At 34.3% G+C, this 12,300-nt stretch overlaps 1 protein-coding gene and 1 long non-coding RNA gene across 7 annotated transcripts in view; both read right to left on the minus strand.

Annotated features, from left to right (window-relative positions):
- LOC118750057 (1-phosphatidylinositol 4,5-bisphosphate phosphodiesterase classes I and II) overlaps positions 1-12,300 on the minus strand; it is a gene marked incomplete at its 5' end in the record, with an annotated part of 104,066 nt that overhangs the window by 34,716 nt on the left and 57,050 nt on the right.
- LOC118750060 lies at positions 5,141-6,491 on the minus strand. The gene is made up of 4 exons (XR_004994344.1): positions 6,389-6,491; positions 5,944-6,334; positions 5,548-5,882; positions 5,141-5,480 (listed from the first exon to the last, which is right to left on the minus strand). It is a non-coding gene; the product is annotated as an uncharacterized LOC118750060 (long non-coding RNA).

The raw sequence follows: 12,300 nt of genomic DNA on the forward strand, positions 1-12,300 counted from the left end.
TTTTTTTTTTTGTTAATACAATTTTGTTGTGCAATTATGCCTGGGGGAACTTCGAAATAGTGCACCCGGAATCAGAAATGGCTGACTTCGAAAGCGTATCAATACAATGCTTGGAAACTGTTTTACTGCGCTATTCAAAATGCAGAGTTGCGACACATCGCAACCTTATGTATTGCATATTTTAAATATTCAATTTAGCAATGGACAATTTTTCTGAATTTTCCATTTTTACGTATGTACGTATTTGTACGTATGCAAAGCAATAGACGTTTTGGAAGTCAGCCAATCTGTTAGTTACTCTTTTACTTAAGTTATAATATTAGTGTTGAGAGCCGTCCTTCTAAATTGCATTAAGATTTTGTATTCAAAAATGCAAATGCAAGTGGTATACTATGTCGAAGTCGACCCTGGAGGAATCTTCAATGGTGCATCCTTAACTAGGTAGGAAATTGAAGTCGTGGGGCAATAAGTGTTAAAAATTTTTTATAATCAAACGGACTTGTCCAACAGAGTCACAGCTTTGTTCACATAGCGGTTGTTGGAAACAGCCAAAAGAAATCGAGTCGGATATATATAGGCTTAAATGCTAATAGCACTTTCTTCAAAACTGTTTGCTCGTAAATTTGAAGAAGGTGTAAAATTTTGTAATTCTGTGATGCACTAATTTGCATCATTCTGCTTTTTTTTACAGAAATGTCGTTTTGGCCTAACGGACCGCAATGGGTATCGTTAAACTTTTTTCAATACATATCCAAATTTTATTTTAATAATCCCGCTTTTCTTGTTGATTTCCTTTCTTATTTCTACATCGCATTAACTTTTAACCAATATATGTATATACTTATACATATCTGTGTTCATATGGAAAAGTAGCTTATGTCGAAAGGCTGGCTTCAGTATGAATCGGCATCCGCAGCATATGATTGCGAATGACTCACTGGCGCTGAGCCGTTGAACAAAGTTTGGCAAATAAACGTGCAAGAAACAGTTCCGATACTAGCAAGTCAATATTCTTATTAAGTCTCATCAAAAAATTCCTTCTCGTTTAAAGAGTAAAGGCAATGCCGCATTATACTAAAGCCAGCCTTTCTAAATAAGCTACTTTTCCATACGAACACAGATATATATATGTATCAATTAACCAATCAATTTATATACAAATTTTATTTTGAATCATCCCGCTTTTTTTTGTTGACTTCCTTTTTTGTTTTTACATCCCACTAACTTTTTAAACTACGGTTTTTGCTTTCCCATGTTACATTCTCATTTGCTTTTAGAGAAAAATTAAAATTTCAACTAATATGCATTTACTGGGAGAAACCCTAATTTTATACTAACTTAATCTCTGATTAATAATGAGTTACATAGTACCTTGCACTTTTTTGCTCACTTATATATGTATGTACATATGAACCCACATAAGTATGTGTATCGCACACGATTTTCAAAGGTGACACAACTCAATATAACAGTTTCGTCATAAAATGTGAAAAACTATTTCGTAGTACATGCTAATCATATGGGCAAGGAAAACTTTACCTTAGGTTTTTTTCATCAAATTATAACAAAAATTTGTTCCATCTTTTGCTGAAAGGTAAATAAATGCTCGGTGTAAATTTTTTACACATAATATCAAAAAATGCCAAATTTTGAGTTGTGTCACTTTGAAGATGGTGTGCGATATGAAGAAGACCATATGTGCATACATTAAATGTAATGCATGATTTTTTATTTTTACTAGGCGGCGTGAATGGTTACGGCTGTTGGGTGTGACTGGCTCGACAGCAAAATTTATTTTCGCATGCCAAAGGCATTTTTCCCACAAGGTGAGAGGGGGAAGGATCCTCTATAGATGGGCAGTTCCGGACATTAATTTAAGAGTATGTTCGCCCCCAGTGACAGTTGATAGGGAAAATTACTTAGGTAGTATTATAGAAGCAGATATTTTAGTTGACCGAAACACACAAGAGTCTGTAATAGAGTTAGGCGTCGAAGATTTTCAACCGGTACTTGCTTCGCCCAAAGAGGCAGAAAGGGCTTCAACCTCAAATATTGTTGAAGATTCCTTAGAAGAGTCCCTTCCACCCGCTTCACATGATGAAGTAAATTCTTCTTTAGGTCACTCTCTTCTTAAAACTTGGGCTAATAGTAGGCAAACACAAACGGATAAATACCTTACTGATGGGACTCCTAGAAAAAGAAAATACCGGGAAGAGTTGGATAGGAAAAATGAGGAGTTAGGATTGCTACGAGAAAAGGTAGCAATCTTAGAAAAAAAGGTTTATAGTTTGGAGGCTTACCCGGATTTGGCTGTTAATAGTCAGAACAGCCAAATCGAAGAGCTATGTGGTAAATTGCCTCCACATCTTGCAATATGCGTGAGGAATTGCTTTAGGAATACCCCCCGAACTCCTAAAGGGTATAGGTTTGATAGGGAGTTGAAAACATTAGCCCTTGCCGTAAAATTCCTGTCACCTATTGCTTTTAGGTACTTAAAGCCCCTTTTCAACTGGCCCTCTCGAAAAACCCTGGAACTATTTGTTCAAGGTTGGCCACGCAACCCTGGATGCAATTACAGCAGCATTAAGGCCCTGGAGCTGAGAAGCCGTGGTTTCACAGATGCGCAGAAATATGTCTCCATCTGTTGCGACGAAATGTCTTTAAAAGTCCATGTACAATATGAGAGGAATAGGGACTCAATTATAGGACTGGAGGACTATGGAGACGAAAATCGTACCTCCAGAGTGGCTTCCAGTGTCTTAACAATTTTCGTCCAAGGCATTGGTGGGGAGTCTTGGACGCATCCCTTAGCGTATTTTTTTGTGCACAAATCGTGCAAAGGAGATGTTTTGAAAAAATATATTTTCGAAGCCATAGGTCAGCTCCAGGGTATTGGACTATATCCCTGCCAAATGGTAACCGATCAAGGGTCGAATTTCGTTAGTTTTTCGAAAATTGTAGGAGTTTCCAGAGAACGACCCTTCTTCGAAGTTAATGGCCAGGAAATCGTATATTTTTTCGACTCTCCGCATCTCCTCAAAAGTACTAGAACCTGTTTAGAAAACAAGAAAAATAAAGTAACTTTTCAAGGCCGCCCTGTAGATTGGATGGATATTGTGCATCTCTATGAACAAGGGTCTCAATATGATATTTCCTGTACCCATAAACTTACCTCGGCACATATTAGACCTAAAACCTTTGATAAAATGAGCGTGTATTTAGCATCGCAGGTCTTTAGTAACTCTGTGGCAAGCGCAATGTTTGCTATCTATAGCTCGGGGCTTTTAAATAGTTCAAGATCCCCTTCCTTTTTTAACACTGCCGAATTTGTCCTTTTCTTTGACAAATTATTTAATATTTTTAATAGTATATACTTTGGGGATGTAGGAAATTTCAAACAACCCTTTCAAGCTACTGTAGACCAACTTACTTTTCTTGACGAAGCCGAACAGTTTTTGAATTCCATTAAAGTTTACGACGACTTAGGTCGCGATATTACCAATACGTATAGTTTTATTAAAGGTTGGGTCCTAAATATTAGTAGTTTACGTCGTTTGTGGCGATTCTTGTCACATAACGAATTCACTTTTTTATTGACACGTAAATTATGCCAAGACAAAATAGAAAATTTTTTTGGTCATATTCGTAGAGGGGGGTCCTTTGATGTGAGAATAACGCCGCAGCGTTTCTCATATCTCTTTAGGCAAGCCTGGGGTATAGGGTATATTAGATGCGTAGATAAAGGGAACTGTGAACTCTTGCCTGAAGATAAGTGGGAATCATTTTCTAATAGCACCCTTATTACAGCTTGTGACGATGTTTTAGTCAGAGATACTTCCTGGCAAATATTTCAAGGCCTACCCCGGCCTAGTTTAAGCTCATTTCAAGATGTCCAAATCGATATTTCGGTTGATATTGATGAAAGTAGTTTTCTTCATCGAAGCGCTTTTGTTTACTTTTGCGGCTACATGTATTTTAAATATTTCAAGCATCATAATTGCTTAATGCCATTACCAAGATTTGAAGATGGAATTACTGAAAAAGATTTCTTCTTCACTATGGAGAAGCAATTTAGTAATAGCCATCTTGTTAGTCCTCCCAATGAATTTGTTGAGTTTATGTCCAAAATCGAAAAAATCTACACAGATAATTTCGATTCAAATTGTCATAGAATTGGGTTTTCCCAAATCTTATTTGAGAAAATGATAGACGTAGAGCCATACTATTGTTGCGAAAATTGCAACCCCGATGTTTTAAAATGTATTTTCATAAGAATAAGAACTTATTTTCTGGTTAACAGTTTCAATAAGAAAGCGAACCAACCAAATTTTAAAAACATTAAGTTTTTGTGTGTAACACACCAATAGAGTTCGCTTTCAGTCTAAGTGTCTGTCTGCAAAGTCCGAATCCGTCTGAAAAATAGGGTTTTATCGATTTGGGTGTCTTGAAATGAGCTGCCCATGTAGTTAGCTTCCGTGCCCATTTCCTTGTTCTTTAATTTGTACACTTCTATGGGCGTAAGACCTTTCTTTTTTCTCATTTACATTTCAAATTAGTCTGGGTGTCTGTCTGGGTTCAGTCTGGGTGTCTGTCTGCAAAGTTCGAATCCTTGTTCCCATTTCCTTGCTCATTGATTTGCACATTTCTTATCTTTTCTACAGGCGTAAGACCTTTCTTTTTATATTCATATTTTTATATTCATATTTATATTTTCATATCCTTGTTTTCTTTGCAGCTTTCTAGTATTTTTTTTAGTGCAGGCCCTATATCCCCACCACATCTATTTTTATTATTATTTACTTTGTTTGTTAGCCTGTCACTGGGGGCGGTTTTGTAAATACTATGTAAATACTTTGTAAAATATGTACCTGTAAAATTCCGTACCTGAATTGTAATACAAGTATTATTTTGTTTATTTTTGTTGCAAGCAGTATTATTTAGTCTTATTTTTGGTTATGTATTTGTATACTTATTTACATATGTACATCATTACCTTAACAAAGAAAATCCTCAACTAATTTTCCAGCTTTCAAAAAGTATTACTTTTGTACACATTAAATCGCTAAACAGATTAGCATTTAATTATATTTTAACTACATATGTATATATTTTTTTTTGTTAAGGTAATGATATTTATTTTATATGGGTGAAAATAGGCCTCCTGGGGAACCGAACACCTTAAAAAAATCGGTAACGCGCCTGTATTGCTACCTCAGCGGTGGTGTGGAAGAGCAATAAGAATTTAAATAAATATATTTTTATCAGAAAATACAAATGACTCGTTTTATTTTAAATAAAGTGTAATAGGTTAATAATAATACAAGTAATAATTTAATACAATGTAAATTGTTAACGTACATAGTTTAAAATACAAACAGAAATACATAAGTATGTACACATCACATTTAATAAATTACAAACAATGCATTTTCTATGAAGAGTCATCAGCAGCCTTCCAAGCAGTTAAGCGCGAACGAAATCTTAAGATAAACAAAAATGAATATTAAAAATATTTGCTTGGTGTTCTCTGGCCATCGCTGTTGTTACTTTTGTTTGGCATGTGTAGAAACGAGGTACTGCTGTTGCTTATGTTACTGACAATGTGGTGTGGTAAAGTTGCTTGGAGATGGTTCTCTTGTAGTATATTGGCTATCAAGCACCAGAAAATTTCCATCACGCATTCCATATGCCACGGATTGTCGTGGATCAATTAAAATACCTTCATCACAGCTTTTTGGTACTCCAGCAACTGGTGTGTCTATGGCGGAGTTATGTGGAGCAGTTGCATGACTAAAATCAATTTCGACTCTTTGAGAACTGGCTTGTTTGTTGCGAGCGCTATTGGCATCAAACGTACGCAAATTAGATTTCCAAACGAGCAACTGTTGAATACAGGAAAAAATTTATATTATATAATTTTTTTACATACAAAGCAGAAATTACCTGTCGATCCTCGCCCGCGGAAGCAAAATGTCTACCATGTGGAGAGAAAGCGACAGCGCAAACTTAGTAGCCAGTTAGTGTATAATTTTCCCGTCCATTTTGACCTGGTTCCGCTAAAGTGCCCTACTACCGTGTATAAATTGGCCGACCTTCTAATAAATCAAGCAATCTTATTGTATCGTCATCGCCGCCAGTCACCAAGAAATTTCCACTTGGGTGAAATGCAACATCATTCTCCGGCGACGAATGCACTGTATTAGCTCGCCTTCAGCTTTGTCAAATATCTTAACGCGGTTACAACTTAATGCTAAAGCCACCAGATTGCCATCTGGATGCCATGCCAGCTGCCGTCCCATACCTCTTCCCCCGGTGAACGTTCGCATACATTCGCCTGAAAATGTATCGCAAATTCTTAACTTGTCGCCGCACGATGAAATGAACTTACCATTAGGGCTGAATTTTGCTCCGCGCACCCATTTTTGTGTATTTTGAATTAGTATTTTGATGGCTGTTCGCCATTTTTCCAGTCTGCAAACGAATAAGCTGACGAAGATGCAAACAAATTCAACCACATTGTTGCATTCTACCGTACTTTTTAAAATTTTTAAAATCTTAAAACATATGTGAAAAACTTTTATAATCTGAATATTTCTAATGTCGAAATCAAAACGAAATTTACTAAATAGCATTTTTAAAAAACAATCATCTAATATTTTTCAAGTTTTTGGGCATATATTTTACAATTTGAACCACAAATACTACTAAGTTGTATAAGACTATTTAATGCAACTCAGGTCAAAAAAGAGCAGTTTAGACCAAAATAAGCAGCTCTAAAAAACAGATGATCGCAGCTGTGGCCCAGGATGACGTCTATTGCTAAGATATCTCACTTGTATTTGTACACAATGATTAAAACTACGGGATCGATTTTAATCATTTTTTCAGTGAGTGACATAGGCATTATATTTTATTTCCGTGCGAAGCCGGGGCGGGTTGCTAGTTAACTAATATTTTCAAATGTTGTGAGAGGGAGTAACAAAACCAAATTACTTTTAAGGCGCAGCGAAGCACGCCGGGTATTCGCTAGTAAGATTATAAATTAAATTGTTGTCAATGTTTTTTAATAATTGTAAACATTCGCCAGCTGTTTCTGTTTAATTATTAGTAAAAGGCAGGACTGCCAATCTTGCGGCAAAACAATAATAAAAATCCAAAAAAACACGTAAAGCCAAACAGAATTAATTGCAAAACGTGCAATGATACACACATTAAATTTCTTATGTGCACCCTCCACACAGACCCCAATCACTTTTGAAAATTTCATTTTATGTGCACCCTCCACACAGACCCCAATCACCCCTGAAAATTTCATTGAAATCGGGCAAGCCGTCTAGGAATGATAGAAATCCGAAAAAAAACACGTAAAGCCAAACAGAATTAATTTTTTTTTTTGTTTTTGCAAAACGTGCAAAGATACACACATGAAATTTCTTATGTGCACCCTCCACACAGACCCCAATCACCCCTGAAATTTCTTTGATATCGGGCAAGCCGTCTAGGAGGAGTATGCGAACAGGAAGTTTTGTTACTTAATTTTATATATATAGATTGTTTCCATTTTCGGATACGTTTCTGGATATTTTGCTGGCTCGGTTTTATATATTTGGGTAACTGACATAACATACACGGACATAACCTCCATGAGCCCGTGGAAGTTATTCAGACTTGATTTCCACGAAGATCAGACTTAACTTCCATGGAAGTCATGACATAACTTACACAATAATTAGATCGGAGTGCTAAGATCGTTCACTGGATATAAATCTAATTATTACTATTTAGGAACAAAAATCAATTCCTGTTTCAGTTCAACCATGACAATTGATTAATTAATTTCATTTATATGATTTAACTACATGTGTATATATGGGCGATTCCAGCAAAAAGTCTACCGCGGAAAAAAATAAAAGTCCTATATATTACTTATTTATAGGTCGATTTGGCTGCTTTTTATACTATATCGTCGTTTAAAGTACAAAACCGCGTATGTACAGAAATTATTTTCTAGAGAGTAAAAACACTCTTACATATGTATATCAAAATGGTTCTCTTTTTTATTAAGTAATCGCATTTCTGGCTAGTATATTTCAGGACGAATCGATAAGGATTGAGCCAAGAGCTTGTATGAGCAAATCAATTGGTAAAAAATGTCAGTTACGCGGTTTTGCAGAACGACGATACGCGGTTTTGTACTTTAAACGACGATATACTGGATATGTAAGCAGAAAAATTTTTGCCAAAAATGTTCTCGTTAGGTGGCGCCAGGCTCGAGATATTTTGAAAAACCGTATTTGCAAAAGATGAAACCACTGGAGGCGCTGATGTCAAAATAATAAGTACGTAGGACATAAAGTGCATGTTTTCTTCCCGTTAAAATTATTTCAAGAACAATATTAAGAAAACTTTTTCAATGGAAATTTTAGTAACGTAACGCCAGGTAACGTCACGTCAGATAAAACACATTTTGTAAAAATAAAGCACAAAATAAACAAGTGAGTTGTCCACTTGCAAACGGCGTTATGTGATTTTATAATAGAAAGCCATAAATTTGAAAAAACGACTACGACAACAAATAACATTTAAATTGAATCTTTTTTATCATTACTTGAAAATTTGGACAAATAAGAGCCTTATAAAATTTTAACATAACATAACATAAGATAACATTAACAGTCTATACGACCTAAAGCAGTTTTCTAAGTTCATCTGGAGATGGATACTTTTGAAAGTTCATAAGCGACTTTTGGAAGAAGAATTAACATTTGATGCAATTTTTTCAGAATATAAAAAGATTTTGCACTGTGCTGTTAGCGGACATGAAACTAATTAAAATACACCAAAAACTAAAAATCGAAAAAATTTTACATAGCGCGCTCTGCAAGTGGACTACTCAAGTAATTTTTAAGCAAAAAACAAAACCGACTTCAAATCTCATATAAAAATTTAAGATTATCGTTAATTTCTTAATGATCCGGTGATCGGATTTAAACCGGGACCACCTGTGAGGTAACACCTTAAAAAAAAATAATTATAGAAATCGGTTAACGTGGTCCAAAGTTATGCGGTAACATACATATAAAAAAAGTAATAATAATAAAAAAAAATCCGACGAATTGAAACCCTTTCTCCTTTTTGATAAGTCAAACAACAGCTTCGAAAATATTCGAAAATTGGCTGCAATAATGTAAAAAAAAAATTGAAATTCATCGCTTGTGCTACTAAAATTTTATTTTATCTCGTGGAAGAAGTGGTAAATACAATAATCTTGTGATGTATCCAACCGGGAGACCCAACAAAATACGTTTGCAAGGCAATTTCATATCGAATGTTTTATTTATTTTCTGGTCTATTTTGCACGTTACCGAAGATTTTGTAACCGGAAAATTTTATTACCGAAAAATTTAATGCGGCTAAAATATTCAGCAGTTCAGCTATGAAGAATTGTGGAAATTCCTGCATTGCATATTTCACTATTTTGTTACCAGCTTATAAAAGCTTGTTCACATTATCATCACATTATGAAATCAAGTAATTTTGCTTTGTAAAATCTGTCAATAAATTAAATGGAATGAGATAATTTATCATGAATCAAGAACCTAATGCAGAAAAGAAGGACTTTTCATTTATTTCAGCACCTACTGTTGAGCAAATTAAAAGAAATATAAGGTATGCGACCATTTTTTTTTTTAATCAAGTACAAACCGCACACTGATACGTGCTAATCAGATATCTATAGAAATTATGAAAGAAAATGTGAACGTACTTAAGATATTAATATCTATTTGCATTATACCGTTCGTTATTTCAACTTTTTTTAAATACACAGTTTTCCGTGTGGAAAAATATGTCTTTTGGTACAATAATAATCTGCGCAAAATTTTATTCGAATATGATAACTCTAAGTCGGTACTTGCGTGTTGTATTTGGAAATTTAGAAAACCATATGCATTCACTGAAAAAAGTTTTTAACAAAATAGTTGATAATCGTGAATTTTATAGTCAGAATGTGAATATGAGGTCAAAAATAAAAAAATATAATGGGTTTTATGAATTTGCGAAATTATAGTTTTTTTCCAGTTTACGCCTGAATCTCACGCGGAACACTTCATTCGCTGATCTCGTGTATTTTGTCAGTATATACAAATATATATATTATCGCTTGTTTGAGTGAAAACCCAAGTAAATCTAATGAACCCACAAACTTTAGCCAAATGGCTGATCCTCCTGATCGAGACAAAGCTGTTGAACAGCTCTTGTACGACCAACAAACACAAACTATTAACCAGTAATTCTAAAACACCTAAATACCTGATAATCAATAGAATTGAAAGCGCGGAAACCCTGTCAAAAGTGTCCCCCTTTCTTATAAAAAAAGTCATTGACTCAGTTTGCGGCGGTGAAGTTGAAATGTGCAAGAAATTGAGGAATATTCTAGTTAAGACAAAAACATTCGTGCAAGCAAATAAATGAATAACATTCAGCCCTATTCTGCAATTTGACTCGAATCGATATTTTCTCCGTTTGGCAACTTTGGTATTCTGCGTTCCGTTTCCTTTCGATCAATCTTCGGAATTTACGATTATACCTATTCTACATTTCGATCGTAGTTCCGTTTTTCTAATTTGCTGACGGAGAACGTTTCGATTGTTATTTTCGTGGGTTTAAATAAAATTTTATTAAACAAATTAAGTAAAATATACTGTACATGATTGTAAAAGCCATCATAAATGAATTTTCTCAATTTCTGTGTTTTCGCGAGCGGTAATACGGGCAATACGAAAAATTGGCTCAAATAATGGCAACCAAAAGGGATATTGCGCGAGTTTTAAAAGAGGAAGTCCAGGCGTTTTGGTTTTCATTATCTATAAATAAGATTGTGAAATGCATTGAATACAATTTATTATTTTTGTATAAAATTTATAGATGTACATATGTACATTAGACTGCATCGCTCCCCATACAAAGAAAAATCGGTACTGTTTTTCCATTAGAATTATAAAATCTATTATATTTTAAGACGTCCACCAAAATATTTCCGAAAAATATTAAGATTTAAGTGAGCTTGACCGATTTCAAAATACCTCCAAAAAGGGAGTTTTTCATGAATAAAAATAGTTTCTTAAAGATTTCTTTTTTGAAAAAATCCCCTCAAATGACAAAACGGTTTAAGTTTAAAAAATTTGCATGAAAATATTTTTAAAAAATTCAAAAAAAATTTAAACGGAATCGTAATGATGAGATTTTTGATGCTGTTTTTTAACTTTTTTCAAAGATTGGTATAAGAAAAACTTGAATAACTGAACCTAAGCTCTTCCGATTTAGACTTAAGAGGTGCCATTGGAAAGGTATTTTCTCACCCTTCTTTGAAAATAAACTCATATAAAAGGATGAAAGAGAAAGGTAGGATGAACGAACGACAGTCAAAGTTGAATTAAGATGTGTTGGTATTTAAAAAAAAGGGGACACGAATGATTTTTTTTTGGACAGAAATAAAAACCGTGTGAAAATACCTTTCCATCGAGATCCCATAAGTCTAAATAAGAAAAGTTTTGGCCCAGTTATTCAAGTTTTTTGTAAATCAATCTTTGAAAAAAGTAAAAGAAAACAGCATCAAAAATCTCATTCTTACGATTCCGTTGAAAAGACTTTTAAATATTTTTATGCATATTTTTTAAGCTTCATCTGTTTTGTCATCTGAGGGGAGTTTTTTCAAAAAGTTCTTTAAGAAACTATTTTTATTAATAAAAAACTCCATTTTTGGAGGTATTTTCAAATCGGTCCAGCTCACTAAAATCTTAATATTTTTCCGAAATATTTGCGGACGTCTTAAAATATTATAAATTTTGTAATTTTGGCGGAAAAACCGCAACTTTTTTTGGTGATGCAGTCTTTAACGACATATACATACATATACATACATACATAAAATGTGAAGTTTCATAAAAAAGATGTTTTTATTATTGCACTCGTTTTTACTAACTTTTTAAAAAGAGGTGTGTATGTTGTCTCGAATTCGATTTGCTATGGAAGGATAAGCTTTGTTCTGCCCCTCCTCCTGGCGTCTTTCAAAATGGAATTCATTTGCGTTCAAATCTTCCTGTAGTAAATGCAAATGTTGTGGAGTGCTCAAACAACGTTTATAATTTCACTGGATTTGAGCGATGAGTAACACAGTTCAAGATGAATTTCTTATTACTCTTCACTCATCTGAGAAGGATCAAACATGTCCCTAAATCTCCGCCTTTCAACTTCCGCATCAGCAATCTGGACCTCGTCCTCCTCCTCAAGCAATAACGC

This window comes from Rhagoletis pomonella, unplaced genomic scaffold (assembly GCF_013731165.1).
Source record: "Rhagoletis pomonella isolate Grant_MI unplaced genomic scaffold, Rhpom_1.0 Rhpom_scaffold_00124, whole genome shotgun sequence".
NCBI classification, from domain to species: Eukaryota; Metazoa; Arthropoda; class Insecta; order Diptera; family Tephritidae; genus Rhagoletis; species Rhagoletis pomonella.